Source organism: Eleutherodactylus coqui, chromosome 2 (assembly GCF_035609145.1).
Source record: "Eleutherodactylus coqui strain aEleCoq1 chromosome 2, aEleCoq1.hap1, whole genome shotgun sequence".
Taxonomy (NCBI): domain Eukaryota; kingdom Metazoa; phylum Chordata; class Amphibia; order Anura; family Eleutherodactylidae; genus Eleutherodactylus; species Eleutherodactylus coqui.
In genome coordinates, this window is record NC_089838.1 from 263210951 (window position 1) to 263235505 (window position 24555).

General features: G+C 41.4%; 1 protein-coding gene across 1 annotated transcript in view; it reads right to left on the reverse strand.

Moving 5' to 3' along the window:
• Positions 1-24555, reverse strand: part of MEGF11 (multiple EGF like domains 11) — a 412570-nt gene that overhangs the window by 344619 nt on the left and 43396 nt on the right. The window lies entirely within an intron of this gene.

Consider the following 24555-nt stretch of genomic DNA (forward strand, 5'->3'; position numbering starts at 1 on the left):
GTTGAGAGCTTCAGCTTTACACTTAGCATGACTTTCCCATAAAAGACTTTTATTGGATGTCAACTAAAGATGTCGTGAAGATCAAATCAGAGGGGTCAGACTGCTGAATATAGGAGAGCACTCCCCTGTAAACTTTTGGATCTCCCACTGAGTTTAAAGGAGTTTTGCCATCACATAAAGTCACGGTATATCCCTAGCATATGCGCTCAGTTTCTGATGAATGGGAGTCGAACTGCCAGAGCCCTCAGCTGATTCAGTGCTACAGACCCTTAAGTTTTAACCCGCACAAAGGTGCTCAAGGTCACCTCCTTCTTCAAGGTTGGCCGGACCGCCACTCATCTGATCTAGTTGACATGTCATAAAAGTATTTAGCCAGAAAACCCATGCTTTTCTAATCTGATACACCTCCTTTAAAATGGATTGATACATAAAATTAACCCCCAACTGAAACTCCAATATTTCTTTTTACTACAGAACATTTTTTAGGCAGATACATATTCAATGGTGAAAAGATCGTAACTTTTTACTGCTACATCTTTAAAAGTTGGATTAGATCACATAAGGAAGGTGAAGTACTGTAGGCCAGAGGGTTAAATCCATCATTTACAGTACTGGCCTTCATATATTGGACAGAGGGACCTTTTATGCCCCCTCAGGCTCCAGGACCTTGGGGTGACCTGAACATCTACACTTCCTATATTTTCATTCCCAAAGTTGACATCAGAGAAACATGACATATAGGAAAACAGATTTACTGTGAAAAATATACAATTTTGCAGAATGTTATTTATATTGTAATGAATCTGAAGATCTGAAGTTTGGCTGTGGTTTCAGAAAACATCTGCTAAGTCAAAGTGACATGTCAGACGGTTTGATCAGTGGCTGATGAGATTCTCACCAATTGCTGAAATGAAGGAGCAGCACTGAACTCGGTGCAAAGCACTTTCGGCTGTGATTGGTTTACTGATCCAAAAGAGTATATAAGTCTGTACACCACCTTGCTTTCGTCTCAGAAGAGAGTTGAGCAAAGCCAATCAGAGCAAACAGGTGCACAGTTATGAGTGCTTCTGACCCTTTGTTTCAGCGACTGGTTGAGGTCTCAGCACTCAAACCCCACTGATCAAAACCTCTGATGTGTCATTATGACAGGTCCAAAATTTTCGGAAACTGCAGGTCAATTCTAAGTTTATACAAAAGTTGACATGCCCCTCTAAAGAGGGCTATGCATGCAATATTTTGGAGCTCCCACAGGGGGGTTGTCATCAAGTGTAGCTATATTGTAGTTTGGTTTAGTAAAACAATGAGAAATCCCGGAGTCCTGGATGGACACCAACAGTCCCCGACAGCATCTTGATGGAGCCTCTAAAGCGGATGTGAACATGGCTTTATATATATATATATATATATATATATTTTTTTTTTTAACACACTCCAAAATCTCAATCTACATTTTCCATCAGGTACAAAAATAAAAGTAATGCAAGTAGAGTTATTTAAATATGCACATATTTTATATGCCCATGTGAACATGAAAAACAGAGAAGTAGAAAATTGGCAGCAGAAAATGCCCACATGGACCATCTAGTCTGCCCTTTATATTATTCTCTTTTTATTTCTCTCTTAGGATAGATATATGCTTTTCCCAAGCATGCTTACATTAAAGGGGTTTTCAAGGCAGTGCCCGCTGTCAGTTCCAGGATACACAGGGGTCGGAATGCAAGCCAGTGTTCCAACTCCTGTGTAGTGGCTGGTGCTCGTAATTGCGTGCTGGAAGTTTGTTGGAAACATCTTCTACTCTCTCATTAAAATAATATTTCCTGACGTTGCTTCTGATCTTCCCCTCAAATAATCTCAGATCGTGCTTCGTAATAAATATACCTCCCTCCTGAACCTTATTTATACCTTTCACACACACACACACACACACATATATATATATATATATATATATATATATATATATATATATATATATATATATAAAGGTTTCCATCATGTTTCTCTTTCTCTACTATCCTCCAAACTGTACAAATTAAGTTCTTTAAGTCTTTCCTGACAAGTTTTGATCTCGAGACCTTCAACAATTTTTATAGCCCATCTTTGGACTTGTTCTATTTCATCAATGTCATTCTGTAGAAGAGGTCCCCAGCACTGAACATAGTATTCCAAAATGTGGTCTCGCCAAAGCTCTATACAATGGGATCACAATCTTTTTCTTTCTACTGGTTATATCTCTAGCTATGCAGCCAAACATTGGCTCCATATTGTACACCTGAAAATACACATATAATGCTGATAAAAGATACACTCAAATTAGTAGTGATTAATTTTCAGTGAAAATACCAAGTATTGATACTAAATAGACAGACCACAGCCACACTAAACGCACATAGGAAAGGTCTGTAGGGAGTATTTCCATCTCGGACATGTATGGTATATCTGCAAAATATAAAAGTTTGTGGTACATGCACCTATATCAAATAGAGGGCCCAACCACCTTCAGAGTATGAGGTGGCCAGGGGTGACCGGGAACTATAGAGACAGCTGAGCTCGCAATGCTACACTGTTTCTACAGCTCCAATTCACTTTTATGGGAGTTACAGAAACAGCGATGGGCTATTTCGGACTCCTGGCCACCATGGCCTGGAAGGACAGAGAAGTATTCTCATCTTGGCCATGATGGGCCAAGATAGGAATACTCCTTTAAGGCCAAATATACTCTAGCTATGCAGCCAATGTGCAGGTTACTTTTCTAATATATTCTCTATGAGAAATTCCTGGAATCCTTTCTGACTAAAAGTAAAACATAAGCATAAGCCATAAAACAATAGAGGTTGAATTAGGCAATTATAGAAGATATCAGCTAGAATTAATAATCATGTAATTCTAAATTACAGATGCAACAGGAAGAAACGACCTTAAACATGGTACTTAAGGAAACCAGTTCTGCACCTCATTTAGTGAAAACTGTTCTATTGTATTTGGGTTTAGCCTTCCTTCTGCAGAGCAGGGATTACGCCACCCTGTACTCTAACAAGGAGGTAAAGACACTGTGGCAGTAGCAGTCACATATACATGAATTTACAATAACACTAAAATCAATGGTTGTTACTCTAAAAGGTTCAGCTTATTGGCAAATGCTAACAAGCCATTTTTTCAGAAGCTGAGCGGCCTCTCCTATAATTTACATAGACGTCATTTGCCGAAATTGCTATTTATGTGAAATACACTTAACCCCATATCGACCAGGTGTAGAAGCAAAAAAACCTAGTCCCTGCCCTTATGGCCATTGCACCATCTGGCTCACATCGGAAATCGAATATTAGGCCACTTGGACTGTGAATATCCACTGATTCGAGTCCAGTTATTTTGGGATCACTTATAAGGTTGACCTTCTTCCACTAATACGATGTAGAACATAATAAATACATTTTGCTGTTCTTCCATCACTGCCCTGGGCCTGCAATACAACTGCAGCTAAGTGCACTTTACAAGAAGAAGACAAAAGACGAGCTCTTCTCTTCATTAACCGCCCCATGTTCCCATTCACCTAAAACTTTTTTTTTCTAGCGTGCTCCTGGCATCTTCAGGGAACACTTGAGCAGGTACACAATGCTCCGTGGGACATTAAACATGGTCGGATAGCTGTGAATATCTTCTTTGTGTGTAATGGGAACAGCGGGCACAAGACATGGCTCCTTTATCATGTAGTATCTTATGAGTCTAATGGATTATGTCCCCTTTGGGCTCTGGGGAGCTCTGTTTACCACTGAGAATTTGCACGCAAATGGATTATTAACTAGAGATGCATTAACTCTTTGATTCGGAGTTCTACACACAGATTGTCATCCTATACATTTAGGAGTAATCCCCAGGCAGCCACTTACAAAGCATTTCACCTCGAGTAATAAAAAGGAAGCTACAAAGAAAAGAACATTTTCTCATTTCAAATAAAACTCTCCCTTTCCCCTCCTGAATTACAAAAGTAGAAAAGTAGAGACAAGCAAAGATATTCTTGTGTAGCGCTGCGGCGTGATGGAGATATTGCTTCCTCTCCAGTGATTGCCTGAAAGTATTGGTGGAGTGTATTAGTGTTATGTCGCCAGCTCTCGCAGACATTGCGGGTGGCATATTGCGCTGTCAACAAAAACATTTAGATGCGCTATAGAATGGTGCAACCAAATCTGGGCTTCTGTTTAGGGGCCAATGATTTCTCATTTGGGAGTTTAAAGTATTCCATAATACATAATTGCAAAGAAACATCAGAGTTTAAGACACAACTATTATTACATATGCTCATGGTTGGCCTTAGCAACATATGACACATGCAGTTGCAGAGGATGCCGGCCGCTGGGGGACACTAGGAGGAAGTAGACTAAGGGAGATTGGCCCCCTTAGGTCCACCCAGACAGATGATCCTCTTTCTTCGTTCAGCAGAGTCTTGTGGAGCTACATGAATCATCCTCCTCCTGGCTACTTCTCCCTTTGATGATCTGAGCACCAATCAGTCTATTGGGGCACCCACGGCATAATCGCTTAGTTCTGCTACTGGTTTTAGGTTATAAACATGATTATGTGACTGTATTTATATTATAGTAACATTACAAAGTATGTAAGGCCAAAAAAGACATATGTCCATCCAGTTCAGCTTATTATTTCACCCCCAATGTTAATCCAGAAGAAGGCAAAAAAAACAAAACCAAATGAGGTAGAAGCCAATTAAGGGAAAAAAATCTTCCCTGACTCCAATCTGGCAATCGGAACAATCCCTGGATCAACAACCCTTATGAGCTTGGCTTGGTTTTGGTGCTGCATCTGTGTTCTGAGGTTGGTTCTAATGCTGTATTAATGTTATGAGCTTAGTTCTGGAACTGTATTTATGTTATAAGCCTGCTTCTGGTGCTGTATTTATGAGAGTTTGATTCTGGATCTGTATTTATGTTATAGGCTTGGTTTTGGTGCTGTATTTGTGTTACAAGCTTGGTTCTGGTGCAGTATGTATGCTATGAGATTGGTTCTGATACAGCATGTATTCATTGTGCTGTTCTTGCTTTCTGCGCAAGTAGAATACAGGCAGAATGTCTATCAGTGGAATATTTATATATACAGTTGTTTTCCTTATGGGGCATCACAAAAACATTCTGCACAGGGTGCCGTCTAACCTATGGACGGCACTGTCTATGTCCAAATATTGCCTTACCAGGTCTTACTTTCGAAGATACTTGGTTTCACTGTCTTTCTGTTGTGTGCATATTGGGACTCATGTATAAAATGGAAATCAGGCAACTCACTCTTTAAAAACACTGAGGCAGATTAATGAATAATGGCTACGCTGAAGATCCGCCAACTATAATCAATGAGGTTGACACTGTTTGATAGATCTGACGCATCTAGGTGCATGTTTGTCTCTTTTCTCTTCTTTACTCCACCTCTTCGGTGGTATATTTCAGACCAGTACTGTTGGCAAACACTCTGACACCTTTTACTACTTGACAAAGGACAAAGCTCTGCCCATATTCTAAGTATGTTGCATCTACTATTCTTTTTGGTATACAATTAAAACAAATGCAGCATATCTATATCAGTTGCATACTGTTCTGCTTTTTCCTTCTTCTGAACCTACTAGAGCCAATGGAAAAATAGCACTGTGCACTGTACCTCCCTGATGGTCAATAGAACTAATAGAGCCACCATTATAGCTGCCTTGCTATTCAGCAATATTGAGAGGGGAATTTGAAATGTATCAAAACCTAGCTAGATGGATTTGCCATCTTAGAGCTTACCAAGGTTGTCGGACAACCCCTTTAGGAACTGTTAGGCCAAATGCATGCTACTGAAACCGTATTAACCCTTTCCAATCCACTGTCTGACGTCTAAAGACATTCTGATTGAAGGCTGCACAGTTTCCGAAGTCGGAAGACGTCCGACAGGGTATTCTTACTGTATATTACTGGCCGCTCTGTTGTCGGGGGTCTCTCCAGCATGTCCAATACCGCAGTACTAGCTCTAGCTAGTAGGCGGCACCATTGTATAATGGCAGAAAGAGAAAACCCGCTAGGAAAACCCTGAATCCAAAATTGGATTGCAAAGAGTTAATACACCATTTGTAGCCCCCATAGTTCCATGTGAGGTTTCATATCATAAAAACCGTACTTCTAGAAGACAACTTGATCCAACATGGGGCATTCAATAGAGTATGTTGCAATTTTTTATGTGGATTCTGAATAAAAATAACCTCTGTAAACCACCATATTTTAATGCATGGTCCCAATTAAATGTATTAACAAAGTATTCAGGTCAAATACTGTAAAAAAAAACATTTTTCAGTATTGTTAGTGTATCTTTTTTTAAAACCCACAGTTAATAGGATTAAAGCTGTTAGAAAAGCTGGGTTAACAGACGGGAATGACAGTTCTGCATCTCGATGTAATCCTGCGAATTGTTCCGCAGCACCAGTAAGGAGAAGAATAGTTTGATGTCTATCAGGTACACATGCACCTTCATGATCTGACATTCATTTAATTCCAGAATTCCAGACCCCTGAAGCGTGCAGCCGCAGGTAATCTCCATTAAAAACCGCTGTCATTTTCAGACTGATCCATGTGTCATCTGTGGATTCTGTACTTAATGGCGTCATTATTGTGGGGAATTTATGATAGTTGCCTTATTTTCGTTCTAAATGGGATAAATGAATGATAATTGCATTAATTACACTCCCTATGCCACATTTTGGAGCACTTACTAATTCCACTTACCCATTAAACCTGTATTAACCTTAGTCAGCATGGGAGCAATTATTCTGATGCAGGAGAAACACAGAAAGAATTTCATAATTTACTATGGATGCTACATAGCAAATCAGGATGCGAAAACAAAGGATGCACTTTACATGTTTTTAATGTTTCGGCAGTCATAACCAATAAATTCCAGACTGGAAAGGGGTTCATCGGTCATTATATGCCGCAGGGGGACTTATATAGTAGAATATAAGATTGGTTTCCAATCCTTCTATAGCTAGAAGTATATATTCAGGGGGCAGGTCTAATAGCTCAATCAATATGTAACCCCTTACTGGTATGAGCCCATCATGGGCCACCCAACAGTACCAACCCCAAGCTGTGCTAGCCACACTAGGCCATAAATTCTAAACCAGAGAGTAAACCTAGCGGGGCTGTGTTAAGCTGCCCATAGACATAGCAATTATAATTGTAATGTCTATGGACAACTTAATACATTGACATCATTAAAGGTCAGATCAATTTTATGATACAGAAAAATACCTGCAGGCCAAAGAAAGTGCACAAGACTTCAAAATATTTTTTACCTTTTGCCCCTTTCCAAATGAGTGCTACATTTTCAGAAATGGCCAACTTGGAAGGAACTGAGATAGCCAGAGAAATAGCTATATTAGGACACAAGTTTCAACTATATTTTCTTACAGCTTTGTTTATAGCAGTCCAGGGGCCAGATGTGGCAGGTAGTGTCATTCTGTACAGAGCAGTGGCATGTATCAGAGACAGGTGTACTAATGGTGCACAGTGTAGTCATCTTTGGGAGTCTCATTGTCATGATACTGCTAGCCACTTACGAATTTAGGGAAGGGTCTGGGGTAATGTCACAGCATCAGCCCCGGACCATGTGATATGCACGCCAGAGCATGTGCAGAATTATTCAGGTATTGGACGCTAAGGGAGATACTATTCCCTGTAGGCTGATTGGTATTTGTATTAGGCATTTAAACTGACTCAGCAGAGGATGTTGCTCATACAATTCTATGCCTTGGCATCCCAGCTCCTGTTAAAGTGGTGATGTGGAGTGGTAAATGGTTGGTCAGCCTTTTGTGCAGTTTATTGTCCAGTGTTTGTTCTTACCCTTATTTACTTGTATGGCTTGCTCTATTCTTGTTTCTTTTTTCAGGTGTTCCCGGTGTGTTTTGTGGGTCTATCCCATTTGGCCCATCCTGGGTGCTTGTCTACCTCCCTTATTCAACGAAGGGTCGTTTCAAGGAAAATCTAGGTACCTATCGCAGGGTCATCCCTTTCACAGCGGGTGCCCTGCTCATTAGGCAGGTTAGGCTCTTTCGGGGATAGATCCTAGCCCTTGCTTGTCCTTTGCCCTGGTGTGCATCCTGTTTACGTGTCCACCAAACCCTTGTTGCTTCCATGCTGTCCTTGTCAGACCTGACACCCATACATTTTTCAAAATGGGAGCCTACTAACCCATGTGACATTCCATAAGGGGCTCAATAAGGTGGAGAGGTGACTATGCATTTATGTGGCTATCTTTGTGGAAGTTTTATGGAAGTAGAGAAACATTCGGCTGCTACAGAATCTCCTAAAAACTATATTATAGAACCACATATGTGGTTTCTTATTTTATAGAGTGTGAACAAGGCAAGAGGACTCCCATTCTCCCAACGGGTGGAAGTCTTGGAAGTGAAATTGAGAATATGTCATAGATGTCTCAGATGGTAAAACCCCTTAGAATCAGTTCAATCTGACCAAAACAGGATGCACATGTTTAGTTTAGGAACTCCGTATTTGGATGTCACCTGGACTGGTTTTAGTAGCCAGTGGTTGTTGACAGACATGGAAGGTCTATTTATCAAATAGCAAGGTCAAACAATACAAAAACAGTTGGCACCCAAATGCAGATCATAGGGCACAAACGCATGCAAAGAAATGTAGTCAAACACATACAAAGTGGCGATTCAGTCAAGATACAGATGTGTTGTACTATGAACTACTACAGTTAATGTAACAGAGAAAGGAGTAAGGGTAAGACCAAAAGGGAATCAAAATGGTTATTCGAATGTGGTAAAAAATGATTGGAGAAATTTGGTTTGGAATAAGTCTCCTCTCCTGTAATGCTATTCTACTCTGTGTCATGTCCATCCAATCCTGTCGAGAAAACCAACCAATAGATACAAGGACAGACTGACTGATTTGTAAAACACAGCTGGTTTCTGGTTTGCTAGACATGCAAAATAATACATGTGATGGTGAAAGAAACTGAGGAAAAGCCTAGGATCATTCCCTATCTTAGCCCTAATTGGACCTGCCAATTAAGCGTAGCACCAACCCCGAAAAGGGCGACCCTGCAGCTGGAACCTCAATAGATTCCCTAAATGTTCCTAGATGTAATATGGAGAGAGAATGAATGAGGACAGGGCGGGACAGAGTAGACAGATAAACAAACCAAGCTTAAAGTAGGAGGGCAAAGTCAAACGTCTATAAAGAGAAGCCATGAAAAGGAACACTCAGAAAGATGCACAAATATTAAAAGCCCAAACTACTGAGCAGAGATCAGTATACAAAGAAATCCCTGATAGGCTGACTGAGACGATAGACAGCTCAACCAGTCTATCAGTTCAACAATAGAAGGGAAACATTTGTCCCTCAGCGTCCAGTGTCATCTGCCACTGCATATGCACTAACAAGCACATGACGTGGTGTACTCCATGATGTTACACCGGAACTGTGCATGCGCTCGAAATGACTCGCCATGACAGTCTGCCTCTATAGAAGGTATTCCATGGTCTATAGCAGTTTTTTCACATAATACTGTATATAATATACAGAGAATAAAGCATGTATATGAAGTGAACCCAATTTGCTGCTCTTCTCCTGGCTCTGAGTTCCTTACATTGCACATACAGCACTCCCAAATAAACATAAGTCTAAGGCTTTATTCACAGCGGTGAATGCGTGAATGCGATTTTGTGAAAAACTACTGCTTTCTGTGCAATGTTGATGTGATTTTCACATACCTACTATGCATTTTTGCGATTTTCACATGCAATTCGCATCCGTTATTCACTGCTCTGCATTTCGTGGTTACTTTTTTCATGTGGTCCCCATAGTAACACGTGTTAAAAATGACTCGTACTCTCATGCCATGCAAGTGTGATCTGTTTTTTGAATGTTCCCATAGAAAATAATTAGCGATTTTTGAACATTCATTTGAAATAACCCATTCAAATGATTGGGGGCTAGTACTGTCCATCTCGGATAGAACATATCCCCAAAACGGGGCAGCAGGTGAAAGTCTTGAATACATTTTTACAAATCATCAAATCGATAAGACAATTAACATATTATATATTCTTCCTCCCGATCTCGCAAGACATTGCTATGCCCTTGATTAGATTAAGCTGGCTGCTTGCTAATGACATGTAATGTTAATTAAGAGAATTACATGATAGGTTTCCCCACGGATGGTAATGTAATGAGGTTGGTGTAGAGCCGAGACGTGGGAAGACAGATACACAGCATTAGAAGCAGACTAACAGACACATGGCTTGTGTGTTACAAACAGGGGTTCTGTGTTCCCGTAATTAGGGCTGGAAGGCTGTGGCACTAATAAGCGTCCAATTAGAAAACGGATGAAAAACAAGGGGTTATTAGCGACAGGAATACGGGATGCTACACCAAATGTGCTGGGCATATTATGCTTAATTTTGGGTTGTCGTTAACGATTCACACAGAGCTGCTACAGATTGCAATTAATAAGGGTCTTCTCTACAAATCTGGAATTTTGCAGTTTAGGACGCAATCTTCTTGCATTAAGGCATTGGCAGGCAGTGTGATGACATAAAATGGACAAAATATCAATATATTCATTTCAAAAATATCTCTTGGGAAGCCGAGTTGTCAGATACTGTTTTGCTTCTTATGATATTATCAGAAAGGCTACTGTGAAGAATTTACAGTAAATTTACAGTATGGGTGGTAAAGTGGCATTAGCACCCAAGGAATAGATGCCACACCATGCTCAACCCACTAAGCTTGTATGATTTCAGGTTATACTGCACAGAGGGCAAATATATATCACGTACATGCTGTATAGTGCTTGCTTATTGATGGTACAGTAGGTCTCCAGATTCTGTAAGCTAGCACTGTGCAAATGTTTTAGGCAGGTGTAGAAAAAATCCTGCAAAGTAAGAATGCTTTCAACAATAGAAGTGCTAATAGTTTATTTTTTGTCAATAAAGGAAATGCAAAGTGAATGAACAAAAGAGAAATGTAAACCAAATCAATGTTTATGTGACCACCCTTTGTCTTCAAAACAGCATCAATTCTTCTAGGTACACTTGTACAAAGTCAGGGATTTTGCAGGATTATAGTTGGGTGAATGATTAATTAATTCTATCAAAAAGGTGACGATCATTATTTTCCTATGTAGGTTGAAATATAGTCAATAACTGAAACAGAAAGAACTGTAGGGGAGGTTTAAACTGAGTGAGGAACAGTGAAACTCTGCTAAAAAGGTGATGTTGCGGAAGACAGTTTCATGTCAACACCGAGCACAGCAATAAGACACAAGGTAGATACCAAAGCATGCAGGATTTTGCAAAAAAAAGGTCCAGGGGGAGGGAGGGAGGAAGGAAGGAAGTAAGGAAGGGAGGGAAAGGAAAGGAAGGAAGAAAGGAGAAGGAAGGAAAGAAAGGAAGAAAGGAGAAGGAAGGAAAGAAAGAAAGGAGAAGGAAGGAAGGGAAGAAAGGAGAAGGAAAGAAAGGAAGAAAGGAGAAGGAAGGAAAGAAAGAAAGGAGAAGGAAGGAAAGGAAGAAAGGAGAAGGAAGGAAAGGAAGGAAAGGAAGAAAGGAGAAGGAAGGAAGGAAGGAAGGAAGAGGATAGGAAAGAGCCAAACAATTAATTTACTGAAAAAAACAAATAACATGAAAAGACTAGAAATAAAACCAAGAATCCATTGAATGGGGTTTTAAAGTGCATGTCAAATCTCAGTATAACAGAGAAGTATATGGGTTCTAGAGACTCTGACTAATAATACACATACATAAGTAAACGTAATACTACACATAAATGAGATAAATTAAATACAAGCAGAGTTAGAACCACATATTCAAAAAGTATCCACCAGTGGAGCTAGGAGACACCATAGCAACACTGAGCACAGCAACAAGACACAAGGTAGTTACACTGTATCAGGAAGGTCTCTCCAAGGCAAAGATTTCAAAGCAGACTGGGGCTTCACAATGTGCTGTTCGAACTCTTTTAAAGAAGCACAAAGAAACAGCCAAAGTTAAGGATCGTAGACACAGTGATCGGCCAAGGAAACCTAGTACAGCAGATGAAAGACACATCATGCTGACTTCCCTATGAGATCAGAAGCATTGCTGTACCGCTAGAGTTTGCAATTGCGACCCGGCCCTTTAGCAAACAGGGGCCCATGGACCCCTACCATATGCTGTTTTACCACTGCATCTAATGGGTGACACTCAGGGAGGGACCATGCAGTGCAACAAGGTATGTAAGTATATAATTATACATGTATAGCTTGTATAAGCTATACTGTATAACTTATACCAGATGTACATATAACTTATACCAGAAGTACATATATAATTATATACATCCCCCGATATATAGTGATATGGAGCATGCTGGTATAACCTGTGTATCTCCTCTATATATACACATGTATAGCTGGTATAATTTATGCATCTCCTGTATATAGTGATATGGACCATGCTGGTATACGGTACAGATGTTATAAGTTATACATCCTGTATTTAGTGATATGGAGCATGCTGGTATAACCTGAGTATCTCCTGTATATAATAATATATGTACAGCTGGTATAAGTTATACATCTTCCTATATATAGTGATATGGAGCATGCTGGTATAAACTGGGTATCTCCTGTATATAATTATATATGTACAGATGTTATTAATTATACATCCTGTATATAGTGATATGGAACATGCTGGTATACCCTGGGTATCTCCTGTATATAATTATACTAGACGCACGTCACACACAAACAGTTCTGCTACATGTACTTTACACTCACACAGCTCTGCTGCACGCATGTCACAGACAGCTCTGCTAAATGCACGTCACACACATACACAGCTCTGCTACATGCATGTCGCAGGCACTCACAGCTCTGCTAAATGCAAGTCACACACAGCTCTACTACATATACGTCACGCACACAGAGCTCTGCTACATGCACATCACAGACACACACAGCTCAGCTGCATGCATGTCACACACACAGCTCAGCTACATGCACGTCACACACACAGCTCTGAACATGCACATCACACACACACACAGACCTCTGCTACATGCATGTCCCACACACACAGAACTCTGCTACATGCACATCACAGACACAGACAGCTCTGATACATGAACATCAGATACACACAGCTCTACTAAATGCAAATCACAAACACAGCTCTGCTACATGCACGTCACACACAGCTCTGTTACATGGATGTCACACACAGACATGGCTCTGCTACATGCACATCACACATATACAGCTCTGCTACACGCACATCACACACATACAGCTCTGCTATATGGAACTAATGTTGAAAACAATGTGAGAAACTCCTCGATCCTCCGCTGCGGCTGTCAGCTGAGGCGGAGGATCGCTATGTCACAAAAACGCATCGTATCCATTGCAAAATTGCATGTTGGCAAGCACGATATTGGGCTGTGATTCACGGCCCGATATCTCGCTCGCCTATGCGAAGTTAGCCTAAAGCTAGCTTCACACAGGCTAGAAAATTGTGCAAGATTTGTGTGTTGCAAGATGCACAAATCTGTAACAAATATGAACCCTATATGTTCTATATTTCAGCGAGCCCTCGCGTCGCATTTCCCATTGCTTTCAATGGGGCTGGCGGCCACATCGCACCACAATAGGAGAAACTTCGCAGTGAAGGATCGCTACTTCCCCAAAGTAATGCGAGGCGGTTTTGTTGCAAAAACACTTCGCATCCGCAGCAAAATTGCATGTTGGTGAGCGTGATACCGGCTGTTCTGACAACTATAAAGATGTGTACACATCAAAATCTGCACCACCAATAGGATAGTGTATTTGACCTCATGCCTAAATAAGCAATTGTATACAGCACCATTAAAAATTACCTTATTAGAAAGCTATCAAGTAGTTAATTTGTAAATATGTGACTTGTGTAATGTTACTTCTTGTTGTATTATGCAACAACTTCTTTTCAGCCACCTGGTGAGTCACTGCTCATATGACAAAGTGCAACCGTTCCGATAAATATAATCTACCATATTACTGCATTTTATAGGCACGCTGACTGTGCCCTATTATATCACTCTTGAGGCTTCCCTGACCCCTTCGGGCTTCAGTCAGAGAATTACAGCCCGGACGTGGGATGCATCCGGCGGAGGTTTATAGGGCTGTTAGTGACGGTTAATCTTGGGCTGATCATCTCCTTCTGTTTATAAGATCCTGAGGGAGCTGCTCATTACCTTCTAATCAGCGCCAACCCGGTAAATGCATAAAGACCCCCATGATCATCCATATTATTCCGATGATAGCATGCTCATTAGTACACTATAAGGTACAGCATGATACCCAGGCTTGTTCTCACGGATGCAGCACCCCAAAGCAGGAGGGGGTTAAGTCTGTCTGTAGAGCGCGTGACATTGCAGCACCAGAAGACACTTTGTCCTTTGCACGCTTGTCCTGCCACTAACACAAGGGAATCAATAGATTTATAACAGCCAGTGCCGCGAGTAAGAAAAATCAGCAGGAGACAGACATTGGGGTAAATTGGCTGATTTCTTAGTTCCCCGAGACCATCATTCCCACATCTGGACAAAGGGCAATATATAACCGTGCTTCTAAAGCGCCGCAGTCAATGACTCTCTGTAGGAAGATTAGTTACAGACACCCCTAAAAAGCTTCCTTCAAGACTTCTTTTCCATCTGCATAGAGAAAAGAATTCTTTTCTAAAGTTTACAAATCAACAATCAGACGGCCAAGGTCTCCAAAATCAGTGATCAATGCCCAAACTGAAGGAACTGCTCTGGTAAAGGTGCTGGGTTTAGACAACGGATGCCAATATTATATGCCCTACTAGGAGATACCATACCATGTAGAATGGCTCCTAAGGAGGTCCTCCAGGAATTTTACTATTGATGACCTATCCTTAGGTTGATAGGCAAGGATCTACTGTTTAGATCTCTGTTGATCTTCTCATCCCAAGCCTGCTGTCAGTGAATTGAGCTGTGCCTACAGTACCAAATCGGAGCACTGCAATATGGACCAGGCTATCTGTTCCAGCACCATCTACACTGACAACAGGCCCGAGGATCAGCTCATTGGTGGGTATCCTGAACACCGGATTTCCACCAATCAACTATTGATGACCTATCCCAAAGAACCTCGTTAATTCTGGAAGATCTCACTGTAAATTCAACGAACCTATAGGCCACCTATAGATTTTAATAAAATCTGCATTTCCTTTGCTGCTCATTGGCAGTCAAACACAGGGGGTCCCAGTATCAAGATCTCTTGTGATCGGTTGCTGTCGGGGAAAAATGCAATCTGTAAGGTGTGTATTTTCTACTTCTGGAAAACCACTTACATTTGTGGCAGTTTCGTGGCAAATTTAAGCAAACTTTTTTTACAGAAAAAATTTTAACTTTTTTAGGTTTTAAAGTCACAATCTCTACTTTCCACAAAAAGTGGGCATAGTTTACCAGAAAAAATGTGAGAATAGAGTGAATTATGGCGCTGATCTACAGTGATGTAGATTTAATTTGTAGCATACGGTATGATATCAGAAGTGCCAAACAAGGGGTTGTCCAAGATACATTTTTTAAAAAAAAACATGTTCCCCATAACCGAACATTCTAAGGGACCTTTCATGCAGGGCGGAATATTCTGCCACAGCGTTGTGGATCATGCCCTCCTTTGGAATATTCAGCCCCAAAATTTGCGCTGCTAACGTGCAGATTATGGAGTAGAATTAAAAATAACAGAATCCTGGCGGCAATTCCACATCAAAATCCACAGATAGCAATGCAGATTTTGGTGCAGAATTCAGAGGCGACATATTCCTCAATGCTGTGGTGGAATATCCCGTCCCATATGAAAGATCCCTAAACAAGCTTATACTCACCTCTCCTGCGTCCTCACATTTCCTGCGCTGTAGCTTCAGGTGTCCCCCATTACGTGATGTTTACAGGCTGCGGCAGGCTGTGTGCAGAACATCACAGGCTGCTGTAGCCAATCACAGAGCTCTGTAATCAAAGGCTGAGGTCTGTGATTGGCTGCAGCAGCCTGTGTCATCACGTACATTACGCAGAATACTTGACTTGTAAAAGCAATGAGCGCGGTGTACTAGAAAGGGAAAGTAAAAGTGTAGCTTTAACTACGGGAGTCGGGAGGGTCATGTGACCGCCGGGATTCCCGGCTACAGCAGAGCTGGAGGGTCAGACTAGACCCTGGCCAGCTCTGCCAGTGGCTAATGTCACTACAGGGGTTGCTTTCCCCTGTACTGGGGCTCCTATGGACACCCCAGCTACAGTGGGAAAGTGTCAAATAAAAAATTTAAAAAAAAACATGCAAATGTCCCCCAGAGGTCTTACATGACGTCATGGGGGACATAGATAGTAAAAAACATAATGCAATACATCAGTAAAACAATATTACAGAATGAAACAACAATACATACATGAGAAAGAAAATAACTCCAAACCGACACCAACCTAAAATGTCGTTATAAGCGCCCTGTAATCCAAAACCGTACATACTATATATCAACACGTCCGAAACAAAAAGAGGAATCCATTCCCATACTTTATATTAGTGTTTATATACTAATTTAAAAAATATAACTAGAAATGGTAATTTTTTGTTTGTTTAGCTTTTTACCCCCAATAAAACTAAAAAAAACGGAAAAAAAGTCAGTAAAAAAGATATTTAAAAAAAAAAAATTGCCTGATACGTCATGGAAAAAAAAAAGCACAGCAAAAACAATTTTGATAGCTAAAGGAAAAAAAAATACGGCAGTAAAACCACCACATGGGTAAAATCCCTTACAAAGTGTCTGGTCCTTAAGGTACAAAACAGCCAAGGGGTTAATCTGCTAATCTATGACTACTGTTTAAACAAAAATATCTTCAGCAGAGCGGTAACGGTGCTTTTACATGGATGATTAGCATAAAAACAAAAAATCACTGGATTCTTTGGATTGGCATGATATAGTCCTTCAGTGTAAACATGGCCAATGATCCAACGATGAACGATAACTCACTTATCGTTCGTCGTTCAGTTTCTGTATGCAGAAAACTGAGCCAAGGTTTGGCCCGTCTAAAGAGGCAGTCGTTCAATTATGAATGACTACCTGCTTAAGGTGAATGGAGGCAAGCGGCCCGCTCCACCTCCATTCACAAGCAATGATCAGTCCTGTGTAAAAGCATGACTATCGCTGGGACGACCTATCAGGCATGATGACTACAAGACTTGTTTACATGCATTGAGTTCCGTTAAGCGATATCGAAACCTTTATGATAGATATTTCTGTTACTTTATAACATTTATCGTTACTTTTTTAATAGTTGTGTAATCAATTTAAAACTTTTGGATGAGATCTCTGATCACTTTCATAATTGACATCTCACAAGACTGCTCCTGTTATATGGACCCTAACCCAATGCACTCTTCTAGCGGCCGTACAACCCCAACCTCTGCATCCTCCTCCATTCACATTGCAGCTTGCCATCTATCATGTTCCATAGCTGATATTACTGTTACAGGCAGGAGGGTCAGTAATGGCTGCAATAAACCCTGTGTTTAACAAACTCTGACGCCACATCTAACTCATTTAACAGCACAGTAAAACCTCGGCAGTGTTAGGCGAACAATCATATGGAACATCTGCTTGACAATAACATCCATAACTCCGAAGATCCTTGGCTCTTTATAAAAAAGCATGTTTTTTTTTTTTATTGGCATTGTTATTGCTGCTCATCACCGTAACCCTGGAAAATAGCTTTAGGGTATGTATGCATAAAGTAGATAACATAGTTGCCTATCTTGCAGTGTAAGGGTTAAAAGCGCTGTTACCAAATGATTGAGATGGAAGTAAACCAAGTAAACATCATTAGCAAGAATCAATTAAGCACCAGAACATAGGCCCGGGGGCTGTAAGGTTCTTCTGTTGGATCAGTTGCTTTAAAATGAAACCCCAGCACATTTACAAGGATAATCTTGTTTGAGATTCAGAAAGGTGTAATTAGGGTCTAGGACACGTCTGCAACATTCACATGTGAAAAGTCCCTGCCAAAGTAACTGTAGCAAAGCGGCTTCTATTTAATTACAAGAGACAGTACTGGATGGCTTCCGGAAAGTTTCAATAGAACGAAATTCCATCTGTTTTTGGAATTCAAAGCATGAGCCTAAGTTTTTGCCCTAAGAGATTCTCAAATGGTGGCATTTTGCAGTTCTACAAAGCAGCAAAGGAAGAGTTCTCCAAGTCCGGATGGGAAAACCAGCCCAAGGCTTGATCTCTGATTGTGTTGCCATAGGCTTCTTTCCCACGAGTGTATATCGGCCGTCCGTTTTCATGCTGATATACGCATCAGATCACGCTGATATACGCTGCATCCAATGCATCAGATCACATGGCTGTATTCCTGCGACGTAAAAGCGCCCGGACGGCCAATATAGCGCCAGGCGTTTTTATGTCGAGCCCAAAAGATAGTCCTGGAACTATCTTTTGGGCTGGAATACGTTGGCCGCTGCATGGGCTCCTATGGGAGAAGGGAGGTGGGAGGGAGTTTAGCAGCATGACTGCTAAACTCCCTCCCTCTTCTCTCTTCCCCTCTGGCTGATTGCAATGGGAAAGGTTGGGGAGGGGCGGAGCTAAGCACCACCCCATCCCACCTACTCCCATTGCTGGTTGCAGATAAGGGGCGGGACAGGGGCAGAGCTAAGCTCCCTACCCTACTCACCCCTTGTCCGCAGCCAGCAAAGGGAGGAGGTGGGATGGGCCGGTACTCAGCTCCACCCCGCCCCCTCCCACTGCAATCAGCAGAAGTAGAAGAGAGATGAGACGGCAAGGGGGAGGGAAGGCTCAACAGTATGGCAGCCTTGGCGTATATTCGCCTGGGCCCATGCCGTGTGAACGGGCACACAAACGTTAGATTTGTGCGCCCGTTGAGGAGCTTTAACGTCACAGATGGTAGCGTATATCGGCCGGCAGTGAAGACGGTGGCCGGTATACGCTTGTGGGAAAGAAGCCTTATGGTGCATTTACACCGTCCAAATTCTCGGCCTGATTTAATGAGCGCCGATCAACATGCATGCCAATTGGCACTTGCTTCATTTTCTTTTACATGGGAAAAGAATTGGCTTATGGGGAACGAATGATTATTAATACCATCGTTTGGCCCCACCGGCTGGCTGTACATCTTCCTGTTCATCCGGGAAGATGCATCGCCGACCAGTAAGCATTTGTATTTTCGCATAAGCAACCCAATCAGCTGACGAATAAGCATTTGTTCATTCATTGGTTGATCGTCGCTTTCTGTACACGGCCTAATTATCGGGCGAATGAGCATTCAGAAGAACATTTGAGCCTGATATATGGCCAGTATGTTGCATTAGTATTTGTGAGCCAAAACTAGGAGTGTGTCCAAAACATGGAGGAGGTGTAAATCTATTCATTATACTTTTTATTGGTTTATGTCCCATTTTTGGTTATGATTTCCAAATGATGTACATGTGAAAGTGACATAATCATTATTTGTATAGCGCCAACATATTCTGCATCGCTTTAGCACATAGCTGTTCCTATTTATGGAACCACGACATAAACAATATATGAGATTACTTAGAAAGCTCCTCTAGTGTTGTACATATAAAAGACTCCTAATAGCCACAGGGTGGACTGGCTGTTTAATTTGTAATGCCAGCTAAACTAAACGGGAAAAGTTGTGGTAGATCACTGTGTGAAATTAAATGTAACTCAATAGATCCTCCCTTCACAAGTAAATAGTGGCATCATATAATTACACCGCTTGGAAGGTTGAAGTAAAAGACGTTCGTCTATCCAGTACACCTTATTATCCTGCAATGTTCATCTAAAAGAAGGCAAAAAAAAAACATGAGATAGAAGCCAAATGTAAAAAACAATGCAGGAGAAATCATTGATGATGACGAAGGGAAAGCAAATCTACTAAACAGTTTCTTCTCAAGTGTGTTCACCAAAGAAAAGGAAATGCCACACGAGATGCAGGGGAATAAAACGAACCCCTCACAAAATATCTCATACCTAACGCAGGAGGAGGTGCGGAAGCGTCTAAAGAAAACTAAAATTGATAAATCACCGGGCCCAGATGGATTACACCCAAGGATGCTAAAGGAACTAAGTGACGAGATAGCTAGGCCGCTATACCTAATATTTCTAGACACTATCAAGACCGGAGTAGTACCATTGGACTGGCGCATTGCCAACGTGGTTCCAATTTACAAAAAAGGGAGCAAAAGTGAGCCTGGTAACTACAGGCCAGTAAGTCTCACTTCAGTAACGGGAAAAATTTTCGAGGGGATTCTGAGAGACGCCATCAATGAGTACCTCAAGGAGATTAAGGGAATAACTCCTCACCAGCATGGATTCATGAAGGGTCGCTCATGTCAGACAAATCTGATCAGTTTCTACGATGAAGTAAGCTCTAAGCTGGACCAGGGAGAATCTATTGATCTTGTATATCTGGACTTCTCTAAGGCCTTTGACACCGTGCCACATAATAGGCTAATATACAAAATGAGGCAGCTCGGACTGGGCGAAAACGTGTGTAAGTGGGTAAAAAATTGGCTCAACGATAGAAAGCAGAGGGTGGTAATAAAGGGTTCGTACTCTGATTGGACCACAGTCGCTAGCGGGGTGCCACAGGGTTCAGTATTAGGCCCCACTCTGTTCAACATATTTATCAATGACCTGATAGAGGGGCTGCACAGAAAAATATCAATATTTGCAGATGACACAAAATTATACAATATAATTAATGCAACAGAGGACAATGTGCGGCTACAAACGGACCTGGATAAGATGGGGGCTTGGGCAGAAAAATGGCAAATGAAGTTCAATGTTGAAAAATGTAAGACTATGCACATGGGCAGGAGGAACGGATGTCACAAATATTCACTTAATGGGGTACCACTAGGGAAAAGTGATATGGAAAAGGATCTGGGGGTATTAGTGGATAATAGACTAAACTGGAGTAACCAATGCCAGTCAGCTGCTGCAAAGGCAAATAAAGTTTTGGGATGCATTAAAAGAGGTATAGGGGCGAAGGATGAGAACGTTATCCTTCCATTATATAAGGCACTTGTCAGACCTCACATGGAATACTGCGTACAATTCTGGACACCGGTGCTCAGGAAAGATGTCACAGTGCTTGAGGGGGTTCAAAGAAGGGCAACTAAACTAATACATGGAATGACGGGACTGGAATACCCCGAGAGGTTATCAATATTGGGACTATTTACTCTAGAAAAAAGAAGGTTAAGAGGCGACCAAATAACCATGTATAAGTACATGAGGGGACAACACATGGATCTCTCCCGCGATCTGTTTACACCCAGGACCACGACGGTAACAAGTGGACATCCGCTACGATTAGAGGAAAGTAGGTTTCATCACCAACACAGAAAGGGGTTCTTTACTGTAAGAGCAGTTAGACTGTGGAACTCTCTACCGGAGGAAGTGGTGATGGCAAAATCCATAGAGGAGTTTAAAAGGGGACTTGATGTCTTTCTGGAGAAGGATATTACAGGATATAAATATTAGGTTAAGTGTCAATCCTGGTATATAGGCAGGTAGGAACTATTAGGGGTTGATCCAGGGAACAGTCTGATTGCCATTAGGGAGTCGGGAAGGAATTTTTCCCCCAAAAGGGCTAATTGGCTTCTGGCCTTGGGGTTTTTTGCCTTCCTCTGGATCAACACAGTAGGATAGACAGGCTGGACTGGATGGACAATGTCTTCATTCGGCCTTACATACTATGTTACTATGTTACTATGTTGTGGCTTGCTGGCCACAATCACGACGCTGTCAACACTCACTCGGGGGGGGGGGGGGGGGGTTGGTTACTGCAAAAGGTCCACTGAGTGGAAAATTCATCAGTGTGCTCTACTTCTACAGCTCCTGTGGTGTATGGTCTGATTAGCTGACAGGGAGATGTTTCCTCTGGTCGACCAATCAGCCATTAAGTAAGTGCTTATATTCTGGCCCCGCCCTTATTTGGGTGCCGGTCATTTTCCTGTGTGTATCCATGCTGTGTAGAGTTCTGTTTGTTGTACTCCATCAGATGGGTAATGTCTGATGCCTTAGTCCCTTGTTCGTCAGTATGGTTGTTGTTGTATGCAAGAAAGCTGGCCGAAACTTTGTCAGTTGTTTGAGTCAAGGCAAGTCTTGTTTGTTCCCTTACTGTCCATATGGCTTGTTTGAAGCTGGAGTCAAGGCAAGTTCTGTCTGTTCCCCAACTCTGTCAGATGGGTGATATCTGACGATATAGTCCCTACCCCCTCAGATGGGTGATATCTGACAATATAGTCCCTACCCCGTCAGATGGGTAATGTCTGATTCTTTAGTCCCCAAGCCGTCCATATTGTGGTGGAACACCTGATCTATGTCTTGCTTGTTTGACTGTGGACTCCTGCCTTCTAGGTCCCTTTTCCTAGTTCTATTAGCATTCCCATCTGCTACTTCCCATCCAGGAACAGACTAGGCATCCTAGGTTCGAGATGTGGAGACCCTGTTATTAGAACGATTGCCCCACTAATAGGCAGGGAGTGCCAACCCCATGTTGTTAGGGATAGCAATCCCATTCCTGTATTTTTCATTATGGACATTTTTAATGTTTTGGTGTTACGTGTTTATGTTGGTCCATTACACACATTATTGTGTCTTATTAGGCTTGTTAGTGACATCTGTGTAAGGCATTGCAGTTGAACACCCTGCGTGAAAGTAACACAAATTATGTCATTTTAGGGGAAAATAATTCCTTCCCGATGCCAATCATGATGAATAAGGACCAGAAGAAGATTGGAATCATGTAGGAAAAATGACCCCTATTTGTGCCATCACTGTTCGTATGTTTCTATTTGTTCAATAAAATAGAATTTGACAAGACTGAGCGCAAGTCTCTTCTTCAGATTTTGGATTCATCATGGCGCCTTTGTGTCGTCCATGATTCTTTTCACGTAGATCAGCTTGCCCTAGTGAGTATGTGAAGATTAAAATTGCAAAATGTTTTTTTGGAATACGAAAAACAACATCTTGGAATATCCAGAGTGAAGCGGCATATTAACATCACCCAGACCATCTGTGACACATTAATGGGGCTAACTAATTTACAGTTTGACAGAATTAAACTAGACTCCGTTAATATAATTGAATTTAATATTAATTGGATCCAAGTTACAGTAATACAGTTATGTAAGTGGGGTGCAGACAAAAAACTGGAAGAAATGTTTAGAACTGGCCAAAATCCTGGATGTAGTATTGATTTTTATAGTGAAAGCTGTATTTGCATAAACTGTCGGAAAAAAATGTGAAAGTTCTTTTCTTTCCATCTATAACAACCTACAAAAGTGTAATTAAATTCCTAAACCTGTTGAACAATGTTAGATTCATACATTTGCTGAAGGTATTTGTCTGCTGCTGACTAAATGAACCAGGGGTTAATGAGCTAAGTGCTTGTTTAGCTCAAAATTAATAAATGGGCTAACGCTAATTCAGTAAAGGACCAGATCATTTTGGATGCTATGTAATATCGGAGTTTGAGAACTTCCAACACTCATGTGAGTATAACGGCAAAATTAAAGGGGTTACCAAAAGGGAAAAAAACTGTTGCCATTTGTGCACAAAAAAAGACGTAGTACTCATCTCTTGTTTTCCCCATCAATCAATTTAATTGTAGCTTCAACTGTCCCTCCAGTCTTTCTTCACAAGTGGGCACCATATGACCGCTGCAGCCAATCAGTGGCTACAATAAGAGCCATGATGCCAGGGATACGGCATATCACCTATGTGGCCACTAACTGACTGCAGCAGTATAAGGCCTTTTTCCAATGGGTTCTTTCAGGCTACAAAACATCTCATGTGAAAGAACCCATTGGAAACCATGGGCTTCACATACATGCGTTTTGTAGTGAAATTTTGTGAACCACGTGAAAGAGGCCTAAAAGATTGCTGCTGTAAACAAAGACTGGCGGAGTACTGTCAGAGCATCAGCGCCGAATCACAAAAAGTGTACTGTTTGTTTTTTTTGTTTTTATTTACACCAATGACAGATGTTATGTAAAATCAGGTAACCCCTTTAACCTGTCCTGCAGTGGCATTGCAAGGAACTTGATTGCTGGTTGGGTCACAGCATTGGTGCAGCCTTTGATCATCTCATCATTAGGGATTCCTCTATTGAAAAGTGGTTTTTCAAAGTTCAAAGTGGACAACTCCTTTGAAGGAGTATTCCCAGAATCAGAAGTTATCCACAAGATAGAGGATACTTTGCAGATCAGTGCGGGTCTGACCACAGGAACCCTCAGTAATCCTCAGAACAAGGTTCCGGACTGCCCAGTAATGAATACAGGGGTGGTCTCATATATACAACTCTTTATTTCAATGGGAACACAAAAAATAGCTGAGCACTCATATTTGGCTATTTTTTAGCGCTTCCATTATAATTAATGGATAAGTTGTGTGCATACATCGCCACCACTGTACTCATTACTGAACTCTCCGGA